Source organism: Camponotus vicinus, unplaced genomic scaffold (genome assembly GCF_025532165.1).
Source record: "Camponotus vicinus isolate PSW18456_S1 unplaced genomic scaffold, iyCamVici1.0 SCAF_7, whole genome shotgun sequence".
Lineage (NCBI taxonomy): Eukaryota > Metazoa > Arthropoda > Insecta > Hymenoptera > Formicidae > Camponotus > Camponotus vicinus.
Genome location: NW_028141979.1, coordinates 6,004,826 through 6,028,920, shown reverse-complemented (window position 1 = coordinate 6,028,920; position 24,095 = coordinate 6,004,826). Strand labels below are relative to the sequence as shown.

At 34.6% G+C, this 24,095-nt stretch overlaps 1 protein-coding gene across 12 annotated transcripts in view; it reads right to left on the bottom strand.

The window, feature by feature from the left end:
* Window positions 1-24,095, bottom strand: part of Olf413 (DBH like monooxygenase olf413) — a 266,419-nt gene that overhangs the window by 192,172 nt on the left and 50,152 nt on the right. For 6 of the 12 annotated variants that reach the window (XM_083103940.1, XM_083103932.1, XM_083103934.1 and 3 more), the window contains one exon: window positions 880-1,011. The exons of 1 other annotated variant lie outside the window; for it this stretch is intronic. The gene's annotated coding sequence lies outside the window, so the exon portion shown is untranslated. Of the gene's footprint in view, window positions 1-879; window positions 1,012-9,496; window positions 10,169-24,095 lie in introns of those variants that run through there. 5 more of the 12 variants (XM_083103931.1, XM_083103944.1, XM_083103942.1 and 2 more) reach the window with 2 other exon arrangements.

The window sequence follows — 24,095 nt, the reverse complement described above, 5'->3', positions numbered from 1 at the left end:
CTGCTGTCCTTGTCTGCCCGGCAGACAAAGGGCTCGTTTCCCCGATATTCCAGGGAAAACTGTGTCAGCATCGATCCATCCGAGATCGATCCCCGAGAAAAGAAAAGCAATTTTCATTGAAAACAAACGATAAGCCAATATTATTAAAGCTAATATAATCTCAATATTCATTATCTTCCTTCAATTTATAACGCGGTAAATAATAGATTAACGAAGTATAATAAATATAATCTCGCCTGAGTTCAGCTTTAAAGATTCAAAAACGTGCCACTTTGGACCTCTTCAAAGATTTAATAACGTATTGTTTAAAACGCGCAGTTCAACGCCCCTAATTCACAGCTGGGAAAAATAGACCCTACAGTCGTAACGCAATCGATATCGATGATATACTCTATGATGATCGCATGGGAACAAAAAAAAAAATAAAAAACAGCCGAGAGAAGCTCGAGCGATCGTCGTGCGCGCGAGATCAATTTGACATTAGCAAGTCAAAGTGCGCGAACGCGCCTGTCATCGTCCCGCCGTCCTACCGCAGATAATGCGTACCTTTGTCGCGACAAAATGATGGTTTTCGTGAAGCAGCTTAATCTCGTCGCCCTTCCCAAATTACCGGGTCGTCCCAGCGGCTGGTGGCGACTCCGCTCTCTCCATAATTTGTAAGTGCGCCTCGGCCTGCTCTCACACCAGCCCCCATCTATCTCCCCCCCTTCCCCCCTCCCTCCCTCCCCCGTCCCGCTCGTTCCTTCGCTATCTTTCATTGGACTTTCCACGGCGAAATTACAGATCGAGCGACAAAACGTGAACGCAGAAACTTGGTTTTCTCTCTCGAGCCCCTACCCTTCCCGTTAGCATATTTCTCGTGGCTATTATTATACTCACGATCGTTCCGAACTAGACGGGGGATGTCAGATCAATCGATTAATTCGATGTTTCAATGGCACGTCGTGGGCAAGGCGTGAATGGGAGTCGATGATCGTGGAAGATGAACGCTGACAGAGTGGCTAGTGTAACCTAATGGAATGTGAAACATTGTTGAGAAATTATCCAATTCAATATATCCTATATGTTTCGAAATAACGCTACAGAGAATAATATAAATATAAAAATATCGAACGTTAAGGCGTGATTTAATTTCTATGAAAGCAAGACAGTTCAGCTGTCACGTTTCAATCACGCCTTAGTTATAATATATGTATATATTAATTATATATATAATTATAAGTTAGAATAAAAATTTAGTTTAAAAAATATTCGAGAAGTTATATGATACATATTCATTATAATTTTAATTTTATTATAATTTTCGTAATAAAAATTTGATAATACATAAATTTTTATACAAAACTATAATATATGTAAGAATAATATAGATACACGTAAAATATCTTCGGTAGAGTTAAGTCAACCTTGGTGTATACTTTGCTAAGATTCCTTTAACAATACTGTTTTGAGAAGTTCGAGGCTGGATTATTAATTGGACGGATTCTCAGAAGTGATAGTGCAAATGCAAGAGACGAGGATAAGCAACTTTGCCAAATCGAATTATCAACTACTCTATAACAATCCAAATTCAATCGGAATTCACGAGCTTCGCTATGGTCTTAGCGAAGCGCTATAGAAGACAGAGGAATAGAAATGCTACATTATTGAATAATAATTAACTCAAGGAGCAAACGGATAAGAGAAACATGTCGAAGTTAATTACATTGAATATTCCGAGATCGTCGGAGCTCGAAAGTTTAGACAATAATGATAGCTTATAACGAATACATTTACCTACATCGCGGGGCCAGATTCATTCAATATTTACTATCGTAGAGAGATCGATAATACGTACGATATATAAAATGAAGAGTAATAATTTATATCTCTAAGCATAGGAATCAATCTTCCTAAAGATGTGGCATAATCATCCTCGCCCACTTGTCTCTTTGATTAGTTTGACATTTCGTAGATGGATAGATGCGCATACGTTACAATGAACAATGATTTCCCGTAGCAAGTCATTCGACCTTTGATCAACGTCGGATTTATCCCGTTCCATAATTATTATGCCGTACCCGACGCTGACAGATAATTTAAATAAAGAGTTACTGTGCGCGCGTGGAATTAACAAGGACCTGGTACAGTAATGTCGGAATGACGATCGTTAATTGTTACAGCGCGAACGAGTGTTTGGCATCACGACGGCACGTAGTTGTTCATTTCGGATTAGGATAATTGGGCTTGCAGAGGGTGTCAAACATCGGGGGTCACCGCGCTCACCCGGATTTCGCTAATTGGTATTATCAAGCTTTAGCGACTAATGATATTAATTGATGCTCACCATCGCGTCACGAGTCAACTCATTCCAAGGTATTAAAGCTTTATTTACTGGAAAAAGAATGTCAATTTTGTACACGTCGTTTCTTTGAGACACGATACGAGATATTTGAGGAATTTGTGGATTTCTGTATTTTTATATTTTTAAATTAATTTCTCGACGATTTTTATTGAAATTAAAATGGCTGAAAATGTTTATTAAAACGCTTATATTATTTTCTTTCGTATTTTTTAGATTATTTAAAAAATTCTCTTATTTATAATATATATATATATATATATATATATATATAATTATACATTAAATATATTATATATATTATATACATTAAATATATTAAATATAATATATTATATAATATATTAATATATTATATATATTAAATATAATATATTATATAATATATTAATATGTTATATATATTAAATATAATATATAAATTGTTATATCTGTCATAATTATAAATGGTAGTAAAGTGGTGTATTCTTGAAAAACAAACTATAAAATTCTGACATGTTTTAAAACTTGAGAAAGCCGGATTTCTCGAAGAAAAGCGCGGCGAAAAATCAAATCAACCGGAGAACAATGCGCTATATCTCATGTTCTCAGATTCTAACGCCTGGCAAGCGTTGCATAAGACGACAGGATGTTGGGAAAAACTCGATGCATGCATATAAACGCAAACGGAAATACGTGACAAACGTGTGATTTGCCTGTAAAGTGAAAGGGTGTCAGGGGCTCACGTGGGTGAGGTGGCTCACGGTTGAGTGAAATAGTACAGAATGGAATAAACGCATGAGCGGCTCGTTTTGAGAGAGAGACATGACTCGAATCTTGTAAAACGACCATATAAGTGTGATATGTTAGTAAATTATTAACGAAGGATATCGCGCGTGCTGCGAGAGTGGCATAAAGTGAAGTGGATTGGCGTAGAAGATGATTTGTACACAAACACATGAACGCTCTCGTCGTAAAAATAATCTCGAAAAAAGCGTTGAATTTTAAAATTGATGTAATAAATTAGCGGTGGAGAGCGAGTTTACGTTGGAAATTATATCGGGGGAAGGACTACCGGTCTCTCGTTTACGTCAGCCGCGGATGAATATAAAGTGTACACTCGCCCTTTAATGAACCCTCTTTACCAAGCGGATATGACGCGTAGTCGCGCGCGCATACGCGGAAATGAAATTGCGAAAATGCTAAGTAGCGTGGTGTATTCTTGGAAGTCCTTCTGGTCGTACTTATCGGCGTACTTCAACGCCGCTTAATTTATAGAGGCATAAAATAAGCCCGGGGGGATCGATATAACCCGCTCTCTCCACGCGAAATCCACGACTATAACACGTACAAAAGGAGCGAGATCCTAATCGCGTCTCGACTCGCGAAACGAGAATTCGCGTGAGCGAATCCGTTCCGTCCATCCGTCCGTCTTACACCCCCTACTCGACCTTTACCGAGCACCGAGTATACGAATGCTCTCCGTCTTATCTGTCGGGACTATTTAAGACGTCGCCCGCGATCTCCATCAAGAGAGATATCCGCGAAATCACACGCGGATTAACGGATAAACGACGGATGTGCACGAGTACCGTAAATTTAGGCGGACGGAAATATCCGTTCGATCCGCTCTCATTGATTCGCTCGGGGATTAGACAAATGATGAATACCGAGGAGTGTTCTATCCGTCCTATCGATCGTGCTAGATCTCGTGCTTATCTTCTCGTTTATTGGGGAAAAATCAGACCGTTACGGATATAGCAAATTCGTCTACTATTCATTTGGAAATTGAAGTACTATTGTCATAGATAATATTAGTATCGAATTAATTAGAGAGTATTTTCTGCGACAAATTTAAAATTGCCTTTTAAGAAGTTCAAATGTGAACCGTGCTCTAGTTATTTAAAAATAATGGTTATAGCATTTTTAATAGACTCTAAACTTAATTACTTGAAAATATTTAACATTCTACAGTTTTTTCATTATAGTTTAGCCTGATAATTTATAGCTCGATTGAAACTTGCATATGTGTATGTGTGACACATATCGTATAAATAAACACATTTCATACAATATAAAAATATAATAGTGTATCAAAGTTAATCTAATAAATATATTTTAGAAAAAAATTTAAGCGTCTCGAAATTATATAAAATGACTCTTTAAATAAGACATTACTTTTTTTAAGTGAGATATTGTATATACAAATGCTTTTCCATTCTTTCTAGTTATTCTTAGTCTTGTATAAACTAAACGTCCCACGCGTTGCTTGCCGATATCTTTACAATTTCAATGCAAATTGCGCGCTACAGCCTGCGTGACTAATTTAATATGCCACGCTACCTTATTATCGCACGTAACAGAATAAAAAGCTTCAGAAATTTTCGTACCAGAAACGCCGTGTTCTTCGCAAATTGTCAAATACACGATCGACTGTAATGTACTAGAATTTTATAAAATAATAGCCTTATTTATCGCCTAAAGGGCATCGCGCTTAAATTATAGTCGATATTTAATTTACATTACATCGACATTATTTTTCACTGCTTTTGATACAGAAAGTACCCAGAATATATGGAAAACATTATTTTATATCATTTATGTATTCTAAAAAAATAAATACTTAATAATATAACCGATATATATGTGATATATTAAAAGATATAAAAAAAGTTATAGTAAGTAAATCAATTTATCGCACGATAAAAATAGATATGTCGATATCAATTTAAGGCGAGTAATTTCGATACACACATAAAATTTCTCAACTACTAAGCAATTCCAGAGAGAGATTAATGATCGGTATCTCGCGGATAAGATTAAGATCGACTAATCCTTCGAATGGGAAGCAAATTTGAAAAAAAAAAAACGCTCTCGTCGCGCGGGAGTAAAGGACGAGATCCGTTAACAGATTGCTTTTTCCGCCCGACGGCTGCTGGACGGCTAAAGCGAACGGGAGAATAATCTTCATGCGAGAGCGACGAAGGAGAAAGCGAGCAGGAAGTTGGTGGAAACGCGAACGGCGGCCTCGACGCCGCGTCGCGAAGGACCCTGTTCACGAGAGCGCGGAGCGAGCTTAAAGGAGATAGCCGATAAAGATCCTCGCGCAGGACATGTGATACATCGCCCGACGGCCGTCGCGCTATCTCTTGCGTCTCTTCACGACAATCTTCTTCTCACACTTTACCAAGAACCTAGTTCCTAGAAACGAACAGCATTTCCACGAATCGAAACAGTTCCTCCTTGCTTCCTCCTTTTTTTTTAGAATCGACGCAAGAACGATTCAATTGCTTTGTGCATCTTTTCGCGGATTGATTTCTAGAAGTCGAAGATGATGATAATATATAATTGAGGGTTAATATAATATTGATATCTACTCAAAACAGGAATATTAATATCTTAATAATCTGTTTTTTTTCATTAGATTATAAAATGAATACATCTTATAATCTAATATATGTTATAAAATATACATACTATAATAATATAATTATTCTACATATTTTTATAACATATAATATATATTATAATAATTTTAAGACGCGAAATAAAATATTGGGAAGCTTTTATACGCAAGATCAAAATATCAATAGATTTAGTGGATTATTTAATTAGCTATTTTAAGAAATTATTATTAACTCCTTGAACATTTACTCTTATTTTTTTTAAATCTTCTTATTTTGAGAAAGATAATTCGAACAATTTGCAATCAAAAATATTAAGATGGAAAAATAGTAAATATAGAATTCAATAGAATTAAGATACAAAAATGATAAATATAAAATTCAAAAATTATTACGTATTTTTTACATTCCAATTTTTCGTGAAATACATTCGACAAAAATGATATTTCATTGTTATGATTGAAAAATATTTTATTCCTTGCCTCAATATATATCATATAGGGAAAAGATTACAATGTATGAATGATTTATCGCGAACTTCTCTAAATCATTCTCTTTCGCTATCTTCATATTTCTTATATTTCTTGATTATCATATACATCTCTGTATTTATAAAGTCAACTAGAAAGGGAGGAAGACCCATCGCATGTACAAACAACTAAAAATCTACGCTGAGACGTGTTGGCTCGTATTAAAGCTTTATAAGACATGCAACAGTTTAAGGAGTCCTCAAGAGATGTCAAGTTTGTTTAGGATTAGGAAATGCCTCGTGAACTCAGCTTAACCCTTTCAAGAATCTCACAATAATCTCAATGTTCTAATACTTGTCCCAAGAAATGTTTACTATTCTATTAGGAGATTATCCCAGTTTCGAGAATACAATACTTTCCATATATTTTACAGATAAGATAGGTATAAGGAAAGCTTATCTATAAGGAAGACCAAAATTTACACAACGTTAAAAAATCGTTAAAACAATTAACTTTAGAAAGCCAAAAGATTAGAATATGGAAATTATTGTATTCTCTATTGTATTTTCAAACTAACGTATCATCCTAATCGAAGATATATGGAATTGATTAAACAATGCGATAATTCTTCTTGTTTTATTATATAATAATATAAGTTATGCGTGTAAAAATTAAGTGAGGAAAAAATGAATAGATATATACGACTTCCTATAAATCTTAAACAATGGAAAACGTTGACTTGGATGAATTAAGATTTACGAATACCTACAACAAAAAGATTTTAAGAAAGGAAGAAAAATTCCCTGCGGTGGGCACGAGGCAAAGAGTTTCGTTCGGATTTCTCTTATTTTCAACTTGGCTGCACGACACGACAATGCTCTTAAATTCACCGCCTTGGACTGCGGACAACGCCATTATACCCAGAGAAACTTTCGCGAAAATATCCTGCGGACGTGCCCGTAGAAATTAGGCCGGTCATTGAAAATTCGCGGGAATCGAGTCGCTTTTGGCTGAAATTTCGCAGCCTCATCGGCAAAAAGCCCCCACAATTTCATTGACCGATATTCAAAAAAAAAGGTTTGAAAAGTTTTGCACATGCATGTAAAAATTTTAGACACACAACACGCCCCGATTCTAAAAGTTCTGATCAATCTGTATCATCTCTAATCATTCTCCAAATCATCTCTATATCGAACAATTTTAATTTACGAGAATTTAATCGAGAAATAAAGTTCTGCCAATCATTTAGAGTCCTGTTAAACTTGAATCAAGTAAAATAAATTCTAGATATTAAATAATTCAGTAATTATAATATACGCACACACACATACACGCATGCGCTCCACTAAATTATTGTTATGGAGAAATCGACTTCGTATTCGTCAAAGAACTGTCGCGAACAGAAGCAGCGATAGTGACAGCTTGTACGTGTGACACTAGTATGTGCCACATGGCACTAAATTCCCGCGATTTAGCGCAAACTTTAAATGGGATCCGAGGTCGGTTCTACCATTTTATGTACGAGTATATACGCACTGACATAACACGCGCCGGTGTGTTTCGCATGATCGAGAGCCTCCGTGTTTTACGATCGCGCGATTTTATTTTCCCTTTTCTCTCTCTCTTTTTTTTTCGCCTGCCGCGCGTGCGAGATCACTTTCGCATTTCACCCTGTATTGTGCGGGCTCGAACGAAGCGACAGACTGCGCGTGACAGCCGCCACGGCATAAACATCGATCTGCGAATATTACCGTGAAGCATTACTCGCGAAATGACTCTCGCGAATGCCGCCAACTATTCCAGGTTGCCAGGTGAAACAGAAACTTGAACCGTTTGCTATCAAATTGCCGAGCGACGGCAACGACTATTAACGTTTGCATTCCTTGCCATATGATTGCGTACAATTTTTTTTCCGATGTAAAAAACGTTTCGTTCTACCAATAAGCGAAGTGACTTTTATATCGAGGAAAATGTTTACCGTTGGTTTTGGAACAGAATGACAGAAATCATATGTTTTCGAAGATGATACGTCGATACGTGTTATTCGATGATTTACGATCTGACTTGCGTCATTTTTCTCTGTAACTTTCCTCTTAATATGTTTTATTATTGAAATAAATACGAGATATGGGTACAAACATAGCTCGAATTATGTTTCTAAAAGGTACTGAGCGATAGTGAGCGCAATCAATAAATAATACGTCAACAAGAATATTTTGTTTCAATAACTCGTATTATCATAATGGAAAAAATTATTCGTTAACTCCACTCGGACGAAATAAAAGTATAGTAAAAAAAAGAAAAAAAAACGATACTATCTTTTTGTATTTTTTAATATAACATAGTTGTATTAAATTATATGAAACATTTTTTTACTATATAAAATATTCTTTTTATACATATCGTAAATATAAAATTTTATATATATTCTTTCAAACATTTTTAATGACAAGCTTTACTTATTCTACAGAAGCAAGGCGCCATCAAAGCGGAAACTTTTCTGTGTTAAAAAACATCCAGGTACACTCAAAAAATAAGTGCATCATTTTATCTTGGAATATTTTTGTATAAGTTACCGTGAAAAAAATATAGGTTCCTCAAATTCTTATTGTTGCGATTTATTTGAAAATCTACGTATCGATCTACGCGCGATCATCCGTTATAGAAGAGTGACTTGTTTCACAAAACTTCGTGGAATGACAATGAGACAAATATGTCAGACAATTCTAACAATTTTGTCAGACGAAAGTTTGACTACTGTGACGTCGAATCCAAAATTGTGCCAATCTTTGTACACGAGCGATGGTAAACAATTTTTTTTCGTAAAAGGAATTACGACTAAAACATCGATCAATTCGTCAAACTTTTCTTTCACATTAATCTAAAAAAAATTTCAAATGATCATTTTTTGAAAATTTTCAAATTTCTCAATTTTTTAAAATACATTATAATACGTGAATTCGACTTCATGTAAAATAGAAAATTATTAACCACTATAGCTAAAGAATGCTATAAAATCTCTAAAGCCTATCTAATCTAATCGTATGCTTTTCTTGGAACTCTGGATTTTCAGACTTCGTCGATTACCGATAAGATAAGTTTTTCTGGACATTTCGTGACACGGAAAGATTTCCATTTTGATGGCGTCTTGCTTCTTTAGACTAAGTAAATCTTATCATTAAAATATAGAATTTACACTTGCCATATATAAAAGAATGTTTTATATAGTAAAAAAATGTTATACAATTTAATATAATTATGTAAGGTTCGTTTATCGAATGTTATATTAGAGAAAAACTTACCACTCAAATATATAGACGACGGCGAGATGTTTCTGGATCCGTTACGACTTTGACGAGCGTCGCGACGCGTCGTCTGGACCCTTGAGGGACGACGATCTTCTCTCTCTCTCTCTCTCTCTCTTGATATATACACTTGCGTTAAGAACTTGCCTCCTATCCTCCGTCGTCCTGGCGATCACACACTTCCGCCACTGTCACTCACTCACTTTACGAGCTCTTCGATTACTACGCCCTTCTATAACCGGAGCCGACAACTCTCTGCGGCAAGTCGATGACAGACAACCACTCGCGCCTCTCTCGATCTGTTTATCCGCGCGTCACTTCAATCTGTTCGTCGTCGCGGCACTTTGAAAGTTGTTGCGTTTCGCGCGGTTAAAGCGGACGTCACACTATTCCCCGATCGCAATCGACAGATTTCGTCAGAATCGATCACTCGCGAGAAGAAAAATTGGAGTGCGAACTTGTTTCTCTCGCGACCAAAGAGATCAAAGTCGAGTCACTTGGCGCAGGATAATTTGCCGAAGTCGATTATCCTAATCGCAGAAACCTTCCTCGTCCTACTTCGTCCTTCGTCCCGTTAAACGTCGAAATTTCAACCGGCTTTCTCTGCCCTCTGCTCAACGAGAAGACGCGCACACCGCACGCAGGCCAGCCAACCGCGCACCACGGTACCAGCCTGTCAACTGAAGCGCCACTGCGACCTACAGCTAGGATCCGACTGGTTCCTTCGGCCTCCCCTCTACTCCCGCGAGTCCCCACCACTCCTCTACCCCCACCACCTGCCTCGAGCGCCCGCTCACGCCGTCGCGCGCGCGATTCTACGCGCGCCCTATCTTCCGTTCAAGAGAGAGATCCCTTCTCCCCCTTCTTACTCTGTCAAACGAATCTGTCTCTCTCTTTCTTCGCCTCCTTCTTCAGGAACTATCCCCTTTTCTCGCTCTCTCTCTCTCATTTTCGTCATTCCTGTTTCTCTCTCTCTCTCTCTTCCTTGGCTCATTCGCCATCCTCGTCCCGTTCGCATTCCAACGGTGGTCGGTTCCTCTCCCTACGATCGTCCCTGTCCTTCCCGCGCTATGCCATGTTCCGACTGCCTAACACCGACCCTTCACGTACGAACGACCGAACGACCACCCCGTTCTCTCCTCTGACACAGCGCACACGATCAACCTCTCTCGTTTTTCTCTCTCTCTCTCTCTCTCTCTCTCATTTCTCTCGGAGAAGCCGCGACGCGCCAGAGAGGTGCACCCTTCGCCAAGGACTTTCCGGATCTCCCACATCTCCCTCCCCCATCCTCCGTCCGCGTCCTAACCAGCCGTTCCTTTCAGAAATATTTCGACGTCCGCGCGCATGTACATCCTTGCACCTGACTCCTCCGCCGAGTTTTCCTCGGTCGAGGAAGCGGGCCGGCCAATCCCGGGCACATGTTCGACACTTCCACTCGTGCCATTCTTCTCGGATCAGACCGGGGGGACGGGGGAACGCGAGAGAGGCTTGGGAAATCTCTTTATCATACTCGCGAGCAAGCGAGTTCTACATCGGAGAGAATGATGTTACTCTCTTTTTTTCTCTCCAACCATTGGACTTCAACGTGACGGTCAGAATCGAGAAAGAAATTTCCATCGAATAAAGCTAAGCGTAATCGTTTTCACGATTTATCAATGCAAGATGCGAATAATGAAATAGGAATCGCGAAGGATGTCACAATTATTAGGGTGCTGTAATAAATGATGAGAAATTTAGTTGAAGGATTATATTTAGAGAAATCATCAATTGCCCGAAACTAAAATAATAATATAACACGATTGTTTTGTTTAACAAAATTATAATTTCAGATAATTATTTTTATGACACACATTTGTATTCTTTAATATTATAATTAAATTTGTTAATATATATATATATATTAATGATCTCTATTTTACATTAGTTAATGTTTATTTTAATATATCGTGCTATTCATAATTATGGCCAAAAAAGATATTACGCGAAATAAATTATTATTACAAAATAACAGTTAGAATTTTGTTAAAACCGAGAGAAATTTTCACATCCACGAAAATTGATTTAAGCTCAATACATGGAAATTTCAACAAAACTAGATTAATTTGCGAAGCTGCTTATAAATTCCTTTCATTACGATGAAAACTGCAGTCCCCGGGGATTACTGCATATTTGCGGTGTGAATTTTGGTACGATCCCGTAATTACATCACCACTATTTGCAAGACACTTTTCACATAGCTCTCCCATTCGGCGAATGGCGTCGATGCGAGTGACATTTCCATTTCCACTGCGGGCAACACGCATAAATTCGATACGCGCGACGAGTTCTCATGCTTCACGAGGTTACGCTAATTTCCACTATGATACCCGCATCATGCCGACCACAATTAACCGACGATTAATTGAATATGTAGATCCTTTTACTCCGAGATACCGCGCGCGTCATAAGAGTCACTATCACACGAGCAAAGGTATCGCGAAATAGGTCATTAGTCATTGCTATTTCACACATTTTACATTTTATTTTACATTTTCTCGGTACCCCTGTCATATATTTCAAACATTTAAAGCATACTTATCTACCTATCTACATGATTATATTAGCGGCGACATCAGCGAAATTGAAATATCGCGCGTTAGCAAGTAAATTACGTCCAGTAAATAGGGTCAGCTGTATTTCACACATATGTCAATTTGGTCGAGCATTTTAAATTTCGACGAAGACAATAAGACAATACACAGATTTAAAATTCAATAATAATTAATTTTAATTACACATTATTATCTATTTCTAAAATGACAGAACACTTGTGCAAAAAATTTTATTTTGTTCATACTTGTTATGTTTTAAAAATGAGAAAAATTCAACCGAAATAAATAGCTCGTATAATTATTACAAAATGTAATCTAATACTACGATATTCTGATCATAAGCAATAACATATGTTTAATTGTAAATCGAATATAATTAAAGCCTTTCGGTCAATTCAATAACCGTCTCTCTGCTGCTTCCGCATCTTTTCTCCGCTTTAATATCGCTTAAATCTTTTTACGTATTCTAGAATGCTATCCGTGTATCGGGAAAGCCTCCTTCTGAACCCATCAAATTTCGCGCTGCCGCAAGCAAAAAAAAAGCGCGCAGAATTTAATTCTTGCCCCTTGGCTTGAGCGTAGTCGCTCTTGAAAATTGGATTTTTTTAATGAAACCTCATTCGCCTGGAAGCAGCAGCAGCCGAAGATTAAGTTTCCCGGTAGACAATATCGGCACTTGCCTTTAACGGCCCCTAGAAACATATTGCAATTATGCTCCATACGCGCGACAAATTATATTTCATCATTATTTCGACATTCGTAATATATAGACCACATAGAATCAATAATGCCGTTTATACATATAAATAAATTCTGATTATACTTGACCGCGCTTAAAATTTCACGATAATGTTATCGCCGATCCTAATTTCATATATATCATCGCAATTATTAATAACACAATATTGCGAATATACTATTAAGCTTGCTAATATAACCATGACGCAGTTCAATTATTTATCATTATGAGGTTATCAGTAGTGCGTATCAAAACGTCATTTAGCGCAGACATCTTTTAGCAGATAACTAAAATTTTCAGACGGGCGCTCCATAGCTATAAATACGTCACTTTGACAACTGTTACATTAGTCTTGTATAGAGGGTGACATTTTAAATGTGTGTAAAACAGTGACAAATGCACTAATCTCGGCACCCAAGGGAGACCTTGAATCCTATCCAACTTAAAATCACTAATCGGTCGACCATAAAACTTGAACTTATTGCTTCCTACTTTCGCTTTAATAGCACCGGATTATCGAGGCCTACTCTTAGTCGTACATACGCTAGAGTAAAACTGATAATAATTGTAATTTACATCTGTTCCATAATTCTTAATTTATGAAACTTTAAATTTTCATAAGTCGCAAATACCTAAGAAACTATCGCGCTCGCACGTGTTTTAAATGAATGTGTTTATGAGATTCTACAAAACTTATATCCTCTCTCTTCGCGCGAATCTTGATTATGTGCATCTTAAAAATTACAATTTAATATAACACTCAATATCCTAGAATGTTCCACTAATATAAGAAAAGTTGTATTTAATATTATTATTTTTAATAACACGTGAAGTAGAAAAATAAAATAAAAATTCGTATTAATAAAAATTTTAAAATTATGACATGCGATTTTGTGTTGAAAAAACATTGAATTTGTGTGCGCTTTTTTTATTTGTTGTCCTCTCTATGAACAAATTAATATTAAAATATAAAAAATATAAAAAATAATCCGTCCACATACACGCAATATTATCTCTAAAATAAATTTTTCAAAAATCTCTAATTTATAATGCAGTTTATTGTCACAAATAAAATCCGCTTTGTTCATAAAAATATCGATTGCTTATTTTCACACGACAATGGATTAATTTATCCCGCAGTCTGAATAGATACGCATCGTCGTGAGCACTCTATCAATTCATTATGCTATATTCCGGTGCAAACAAATTTCGCAAATCCCGAGAGAACTGTCATACTACCATCGATCATATTTGCACACCAACCAGCTAGCATGTCTGGCCTCGAATAAAAAAGTTGGGGACGTTAACGACTTATACACTAATTATAGAGTTATAACCTCGGTTATAACCCTGCCTTTAACAATTGAGAACAATTTAGAAAGTGGTAGTATGTTCACAATTCCGCATTGGAGGAATTACATGTTTTTTGTCATACTCTTTCGACCATTCCTAGTTGACCTTGCAACCGTCATTTCTACCTAACTTTTTCTTTGCCATGATGACACGAAACAAACCCCGTTAGATACGGATTACTCAGCAGGTAAGAATGGAGAGACTTGAGCTTCAAAAGTTTAAGAGCCATTTATCTCTAGCTGTGTCAACGATTTTGTCGAATCTCTGTCGAAAGGTCAGCGTGTTTTTCATCTGCATTAGTGGAGGAGATTGAATAGAATGATTGTTATATGATCCGAAACGAAAACTCACTTTTCATTGTAGTTCAAGGTAATTCTGCGAAGCGACATAATATGAGACTATTATGCTGGAGATCCCATGATGTAATCAACAAAATTACGAATTCTTTATGCAATCCATCTTTTCTTAACAAGAATGTGTTGATTCTTGAAATATAATTTTGAAATTATAAGTAATTTAAAACACACATTACTTTTTATGAACAAAAAGCTCCAAAAATGCAAATAAATAATCATTCTTGTTCTTCAATTTATCAGATTAATGAATCTTATTTTAACAAATTTGAATTTAAGATTTAAATTAAAAGTCTAAAATTTTTGTTACCTTAAAAAAGCAAAAAATTAATTTATTAATTGCTTTTAATATTAAAAATAATGTTATTTTTTGTCATTGTTAAAAAAACCAATTTCAAATTTCTTAATAAAAAGATTAATGATATGTAAGGTAATCTAAAATAATACTAATCCTTATTCGTTATTAAAAAATTTAATAAATAATTTCTGTAAAATACATTATTAATGAGGATATAAAAATGAAAATTATTGAAATAATTTCTGCTAATTTTTTAATTATATATTATTTTATAATCAAATAAAAGGAAAAAGAGACTGAAATTATGATTTGATTCATTCAAGTTCACCGCAAATGCGATGTTTATGCTGTTTTAGATACTTAGCTTAGGGCTATGTTCGATAACATCATCTTACAGTATAATCCACTGTAAACTATAACAATATTTTCTAATAAATCTAAAGTCAACTTTCTTTTACAATAATCTAGATAATTGCACAAAACATTAAAAATATCTAACATTAAAAATATCTAAAAATATAAATTAAAAATTAAAGTAAAGATAATACTGTTTCTAAACAAATGGACAATATAACATATTCACAAAATTCTTTTTAAGTTTTCATTTTAAAGATCTGCACACGAGATATAAGAAAAATATAGTTACGATAATTTAACAAAGGCGGATACGTTCTTTTATTGTGTCGTACCAGTTCGAGAATACCTTGTCCCTCTTTTCCGGACTTTCATTTGGTCCTCTCATCATCGTCCCCTTTGAAAAAGATCAGAAATACGGGTCAGTACCGGACGCGGGGCTGCACGTGGACATCTTCCGGTTTCTCACCCCACGACAGTGCGGCGCCTATTAGAGCGCTCGTATATTTTTACTCGACCGATATATAGCCCCACCGGCACGTTGTATTGCATTAGCACGGGAGATGCGTGCCCCAGATAACGCCGATCGACCCGGTAACGATCCCCGGTTCTTACAAAAGGTGTGAATTTTAGAGCCGAGTATTATACCGGAGCACTTTGAACGTTATGCCTTGATTAGGGATGTAAGCGATATCCCGATATCTCGCTGACCCCACCTAACATTCTATATCAAATATACTTTTAAAATGTGTCCAAGTTTCACACATGTTAAATTAAATTAAATTGTATTAAAAGCATATTTTATGAAATTCTTAAAGAAATTATTTTTAATGAGTTATAAAATAATTAGACAAGAAAAACATTTCTTTATTTTTATTCGAAAGTAATATAAGAAGATTTTAAATTTCTTACGATATTGGTATCGATATTTAAGTATATTAGAGAGTTTGGATTATCGAGAATCTCTGTTCAACTTCACTCAGGGAACGTTCAATTTTTAATCACGTTTTAGCTATAGCGACCTTGATGCGCAAAGTTGCAGCATTATCGAGAACGTCAAAACTGGCGAGGATCCGAAAAGTTTCGTCCGATAATATTCGTGGGATGCGCTTTGCAAGCTCCTAAGTCCTGCTGCGAGATCGGCAGAGGACTGTCGTCCTATAATTCCATTAGTCGCGCGAGCCGGTCGTTCCCACGTTCATCGAATCTGCCGGTCGGTCGGCGAGGGATGAGAATCGTTCAAAAAGTTTGCCGATTACAGCCACTTTGTACGATTAGTGCCCGCGAAGTACTCAAGCTCGCTTGTAGTTCGGTGTATTTGCCTCGTGAATTCTCACACGAGTTCGCCGCAATGTCGTATCGAAAAAATGTCAAAAATATCTCAGAAAAATTACTAAGCTTTCTTGCAGCTTTTTTTGTTTTTAATTCCAGCAGAATCAAATGATGATATTTTACATGACGAAATTAAAGTGAATTATTCAAATATTAAATATATCTTTCAAACCAAATATTAAATGTCTTTCTTTTTCAAATATCAAATATATTTTTTTTATTCATATTATATATAATTTTTCTTTTTATTTATGTTATATATAATTTTTCTTTTTATTCATATATTAGGCTAAAAGCAGAAATATGATGAGATATTTATTAGATTTAGATAGAAAATTGCAAATAAACATATGCGAAAGCAGATCCCATTAAAGAGAGAAAAATAAAGATGTTAAAAAATCTTTATATTTAAACCTATTGATATTATTATGTATTGTTATATATATTTTCATCAATTATATCATTATATGTATATCATGTATCATTAAAATTACTTTCATCTACAGATTTCTTGATTTCTTTTGATAATTATTTGAAAAGTAACAATTCTTAATTCATAATATTCATAATATTCACGCTTTTATATATAGTAATGATGATTCGTCAGATAAATTATTTATGCAGATTTTACTTTCATAAAATCGTACCATGTGTCAATATTTGCACGAGAACCAATTAATAGATGTCGAATGTCAAATCTCTATTGAATATTAATCCAACCTATTCTACATCTCCATCTCAGATATCGATTCAGTAACGTGTAACTCGATAAACGTCGAATTGATGTAATTCCCAAATGTCAATGTCATCCAAGAACTTAATTATCCGGCGTAAAGAGAGATAATTGTTAGATTGAATAAAAGATTTCAGAATTAATTAATATTTTATGCGCGCATATTTTTCTCAATCTCATGTAACGGGTAAAGAAAAAAAGTATCATTATTTGATTCATTTTCTATTCGATGAAATTTACACTACTCCTTTTCTTTCTGCTTTTCTTTCTCTATTACAATTTCGCCATCGTAAATCTCAAATAAAAATTAAATTGTAAACTTTTGGCGCATATCGTTATCTTTACAGAAACATTTCGCAGCTCCACTAAGTTTTGCAGAAGAAATGAGAAAACGCGCTTGAATATAAACGCGAACGAAACTTAAAATTTATTACTTTCAAAGAAATATCATAGAAATTTTTGTTCATAAATAGAAGAGAGAATTGTCTCCCACTGAGTAATCCTAAAATCACTAAAAATAAAAGATTGCTATTAAATGCAACACTATATGTGATGTTGCAGCATCATATAAACATTATATAAAAATTCATCGCAATTTTTTCTAAATACAACTTTTAAGATTTGAATTTTAAAAATCTCAACATTTTTAAAATCTTTCTTGAACAAATCGTTGAACTTGTTGATAGCCATTCGCTTTTTTCGATATTTCCTAGATCTATTTTTACCTATTTAATAACGTGATCATTAACAGCAAACTTAATAGCAAGTATTAAAAGTCGCAGGGAATATGACAGAAAGGAAACGAGGGAAGGATCTCATTTGACTTCTAATAATTTAAAATCAGCGAAAATCGTAAAATATCCCTCTGATTGAAATCCGTTAATTTTCTTTCATTTCTCCGAAAGAAAAAATCTCCGGGTGAAAATTGTGTTTAGTTTAAACGCGTCTGCCAGGTGCTCGTGCAAAAATTGTCGCGAAACACCTGCAAGCGGATTGATACTTTTACGGGGCACCCCAGCAGGATCATCCCTCCCCCTTCTCTCTCCTTCGCAAAGTCGTTGGAAACGGTCGTCCTGTGGCGGAAATGTTTATCCCACGTACTCGCGATATTTGGAACGTTGCCACTTGCTCTACATACGTGAACTGCAGCGCCAAGTAAGCAACAAACGGCACCAGCCCCGTGCATCGCCGCGATCTACACCCAGATTACATTACACAATCTCGAACAAGCCCGAATATTGTATTTTATGCTCCCATGTTTTCTCGCTCCAGCAACTTTTAACTTTAAAGGGCAACGAAATGTAAGAATAAGGTGTACGGCGTGTCGGAAAATTCGTATCGATACTTTAGTGGATGTGTGTGAATCTGAGCTACTATACCGTAAAAAAGAGTAAACGTACAAGGAAACGATAAAAAAGGCATGTAAATATTATAGAACAAATATTTCTTACAATAGACTTCCGATAGTTATATTTGTAAAACAAAGAATCAACGAACAGCATTATATGATGGAACGTTTAATCACGTGAAAATTACATTTATATATGTACATTGTAGCAGTTTTGCTTACTTTCGCTTTTATCAATGTACAATGTTAATAAATAAAAGTACGCCTTACAGAGATTTTAATATAAGCGAATGTACAAAGAAGCGCATGTAAAGCAAATTTCTTTTCGTCTTAATCTTAAGAATGCGCAAATAAAAGTGTAGATGGAGCCCAAGAGCAGAATTATTAATATCGCGCAATTATTAATTTGTCCTCCTTTTAAGAATTGCAGTTATGTCGCCGATATCATGGTATACAGTGGCTTTATACATATGTACATAGTATATAAGCACAAAAGTAACCATTAATGTCGTCTTCCTTTGAAACTCTTTAAATAATAATTGATAAAGTAATAATTGAAGAAACATGTACTCAAACAAGACAGTTGTATTCTTGGGAAACAAGTGCCTTACATAAATGACTTGCATCAGAAAGTAACATTACTATTTATAATATAATATATCACACGTGACATAAAGTTTCCGAGATATATAACGAGTTAAAATAATTATATGAAGCGTAATTAAAATAATTATAATTAATTTTAATAAATTATTGACGTTTTATTCGGTATACAGTTAATATTAAAATTGAAATATAATGTAAAAAAATAAACACCGATATATTGATACTTCGCAATATGGTATTATAAGCACAGTTGCCTGCAATCCGATGTTGGATTCTCGTACAAGTACTTTTTCAACGATCACAAGATACAGTGTGTTTATCCTAGAGATGATTTGAGTATACAAGACGGATACTTGGAGCGTTTACTTAAATTTTCATCGTTCGTTTCAATTTCGAGATAAAATAAGAACGATACATATATCGCCCTGTCTCCTCTTCTTCCCCCGTTTCATCGAAGCTCGTAGCCAGCGAGCGTTAATCGGAGGTAGAAAATTTTCAATAAAGAGCCACATTTACCGAGCACCCCGAACAATTTCGTCGCGTGATGCGGGAAACGGTAACGAGAGACCTGTCAGTCATAAAACAGGCTATGCGATAGACAAAATAAAACGATAAGTCCAATATCTGTTTTTTGTATGCATCGATGCTTGGAATTATTAAAAGCGCAATTCAATCGTCCGATTTATCGTGCAAGCTCTATCAAATATATTTTTTTGATTAACTAAAGAATCGAGCCAAAGTTAATCACATCGATCGTCACGTAATTATATTAAAGCAACATGTATTATATTAGCTACTTTTTATGCGCTGTAGAGAGGGTGCATTTTATCAGCTCAAATTTAATTTTATCAATTGCGTTTCTACTCCATAAAATTAATAATCACTTTTAAAAATTATATTCATTATACGTCCATTATCATGGACCACGCACGCACGTATCGCGAAAAGATTTATATATTCTCTTTTAAAAAGTCAAAATGGTCATCTACTCTCTTCCCGAGAGAAGAGAATTATTTTTAGATTTTTATTCATATTTTTACGATATATTTGTCTCTCATTTTTATAATATAAATAAGCCTTCAACTTTTTTAATTATACAAGTTACGCTCTAACATTTAATCTCGAAAACATAAATTGAAATACTTCGTAATTGATTGCGTTGTTATCGGATATACGTATCAAGCAGACCATATTAAATTTCAAACGATACGTAACCGTTTAATTTAATGCCTGCATTGTAGATTATTTACCACAATTAAAATTGTTAAATGTATTCTATAAATTCATTCATTTAACAATGAACATACAATAACCGTCCGTTACGTATTAATTACATATTACCTAATCATTCAAATTTCCAATCATATATAATATCAAAAATAAAATATTATATACAATAAAAGCTATAATAATAATAATAATGGTAGAGATAATCAAATATTTGAAAGAGAATTTCGTGTAGAGTGAATTCGTACCCCCCGAATCTTTATATACAAAGATTTAATGTTTTCAGACTGTGAATTGACATAATCGATCACGTCTATATTACGATCAGCTGCCAGTAGCGATACGTCGTACTTTACGAAGGAATCGATATGTCCATCGTGCTTTATGGAATGGCAATGCTCGTAAACGAAGGGATTAAAGGCGTAACCTCGAAGCAACGTCCCGGATACACGAGCGAAGTCAATAAATTTCTAATTTCCCACAGTGCTACTGGTATACCTACTGTGAGCTACAGTAAGAGCTTATGAATGGGAAGAGATTAATATAAAAATCGCAGGGACCCCCTTCACTCCGGGCTATATATCAGTGTATTATCCGCGATATGCGACGACGTTTTACACTTTATAACACAACGCTGCGATATTGTTTTCCGCGGTATCGTGGCTATTTTCCGCCGCAGTTTTCGCGGTCGGCAATCGGATGAGAGATTCAGCAAAATCACAAAACGCAGTGTGGCAATTGGCCAGTTTTCAAACACCTCTATATCAAAGTACACTGGAAATAGATTTTCACAGTTTTTTTTTTCGAACAGCAAAAAAAATACAACATGTTATGCCTTAAAATAACTAACAAAATAAAAATAATTGATATTGACAAAGGAACTGATTTTTAGTTTGATACAGAATATTAGAAGAAACATGAGAAAGATTTAAATTAATCTATAAAGCATATATAATTGATCAAAAATGTAATATGCAACATATCATGCAACACGTTGTAATATGAAACATATTGAAATTTCAAACAAGTTTTGCATTTCTATGTCAATTATTTTATTTATTTATAAAAAGGTAAAATCATGTCAAAATATATTAAATTAAAAACACTAACTTACTTTTGAAAGAGAGAAAGAAAAAGAGAGAGAGCAAATTATTATATCAAAACTAACAATCGTTTTATTCTCTCTCCTGAAAATGTATATATGAAAATATATTGACACATTTAATTTATAAAGCCCGACGTTGTAAGCTTTAATTTATGTATATCACAAAAATCAATTGATAACTTTATCTACAAATAATTCAAAATAATCCATTAAATTAACTGCGTTTCGTTCTTTTTCTATGAAAATTATCTCATTACATTTCGCAAAATTGGCTTTGCATGTCGCAAATCGGATTAAGTAAATAGTACATAATATATTCTCTATTTTATGATTAAATTTAATATAGAACATTTGAAATTTTATTGAACATAGCAATGAACATAAAAATTTTCGATGATAAAATTTTAGATATAATTCAACTTATAATACGGTGTAATATTTGTACGGAAATGTTTATGCAGAAAAAAGAGTGATTTATGATGAATGTGAGGTCGAGTATACAAAATTTATTTCGAATTCAAAATACATTTCGACCTCTTTTCAATATCAACACAACGATATAAATTACAATATTGTCTAAAATGTAATATTCCCATTCACAATATTGTCTAAAATGATTAATTTTGAAGTTGTTTGTTTACCGTAGCTTTCGATTAATTATTATTTACTATAAATATTAGGTGAGTATCGTATCCATAAAATTTCCATGGAAGCAAGATTGAATAAATTTAATTTGCCAACGAGAAACGGATACAATATTTATTATTAACTATAACGATCGTCCCACTTTGATTCGAGAATACATATATATATGTGTGTTTTCCTGTAACGTATATAAATATCTAGCAATATTACGATGTTTTTATTATTACGTAAAATTTTTCGTGATTTTTTCATATAAACTTAATTATATTTGCAACGTGAAAGGATTGGAAAGAATTAACTCTTCCAAGTAATAGTGAAACTTGTTTGTCTCTAAAAGCTTAATTGTGTTACGTTTACCCTCAATACTGGGACGTAACAAGATCACCTGCAATCTTGCTTCTATTACGATAGTCATATATCGATTCTTTAACAATTACTTCATATGGGCCTCTGTGCAATTGATTGCAACGGAACAACGGGCAACTTCATCCATATTAATGCAGAAGCCGCGGTGCACGACCGATAATTGATTTTTCGGGTAATCGACCAACCACATTCTTCGCTGTATTCGGTAACGTATAATCCACACAAAAGCACAGGACCGATACAAATATTTCAAATAAAAACATTATTGGACACATTATTTCTCTCGATTATCCAAACCATAGAATGCCATTTTATTTTATCGACAATATAAATAAATAATCCAATAGTGATCTTCTGAATTTCAAGGAATGCATCAAAAATTGAAACAAAACTGTGTTCAATTTGATGTGAAAAATGGATGAATTTTAACTTTTATCTATCGACCGATAATAGCCAATTGTAAAATTTCTCACGTGGTATCTCTCGAAAATAAATTCGGTCGCAATTATATGTTATTTACATCACGATTGCCGAGCGCCTATAAGTTACGAATATTAAATTTCTACATGTATGAAAACCGATTAAATAAAAAAAATTGTCTTTACATTGATTAATAGCTGCCGTTTAGATCGAGGCGTCACAGCACATCGAAAACAAAAAGACGATTCATACTCTTAATTAATGGAATCGCTCAGTAGCGCAGCGATAGAATACATCGTTACTGTGCCGTGATGTACCGCGTGATTAAATGGATAGTCTGATACGAGTAGTAATAAACCGATGTCGTGCTAGAAATATCATCCATTCCCGTAACCCGATTGATATTTAATTCAATCAAAGTTAATCTTCTCAAGAAAAAATTTCTTTTAATAAATTGCAAGCAAAAAGCGTACAGATTATATTACAGATACGTGGATTTGTGTTAAACGTAAAACATGGGTAATTTTTAATATAAAAAAAATTCCAAGCAAAAAATCATACGTAAATCGTGTTTCAGATAATATCTATTGTTCCGCAAATATGCGACGTGTATATTTATATTTGTTATAACACATATTTCGATATATGGAATAATACTGAATAAAATTAAATAAGCTCCAAAAAATACACAAGTTATAGTGTATGTACATCTGTCTATTTTCTCTGCAGTAAGCTGCAAAATTACATTAATGGAAGACAATTGAATTCGTAATCTTTGAAGATAGCTGTGGGACTTTAGGATAGAATTTCCAATAATATCCTGCGACGCGAACGATGCGGGAATAAATTCGGTATTTGTCATGTGTCACGGCTTGTAAGGACGAAATTATTCCTGTAGTAAGGAGGAGACATAAACGTCGAGTGTGGGCAGACGACGCATAATCCTTTCTTTAAGCACGCTATATCTCCTTTTTTATTAAGGCAGATATAAAGTCAGATTTATAGCCGCGTTACATGACGCGCGATAGCGGTAGTTCATATTTACATTCGTATGTAATCCCGTCTTAAGATGTCGTATAAGTGATTTAATGATCGAAGCAATATGCAATATTAATGGCACCATCTT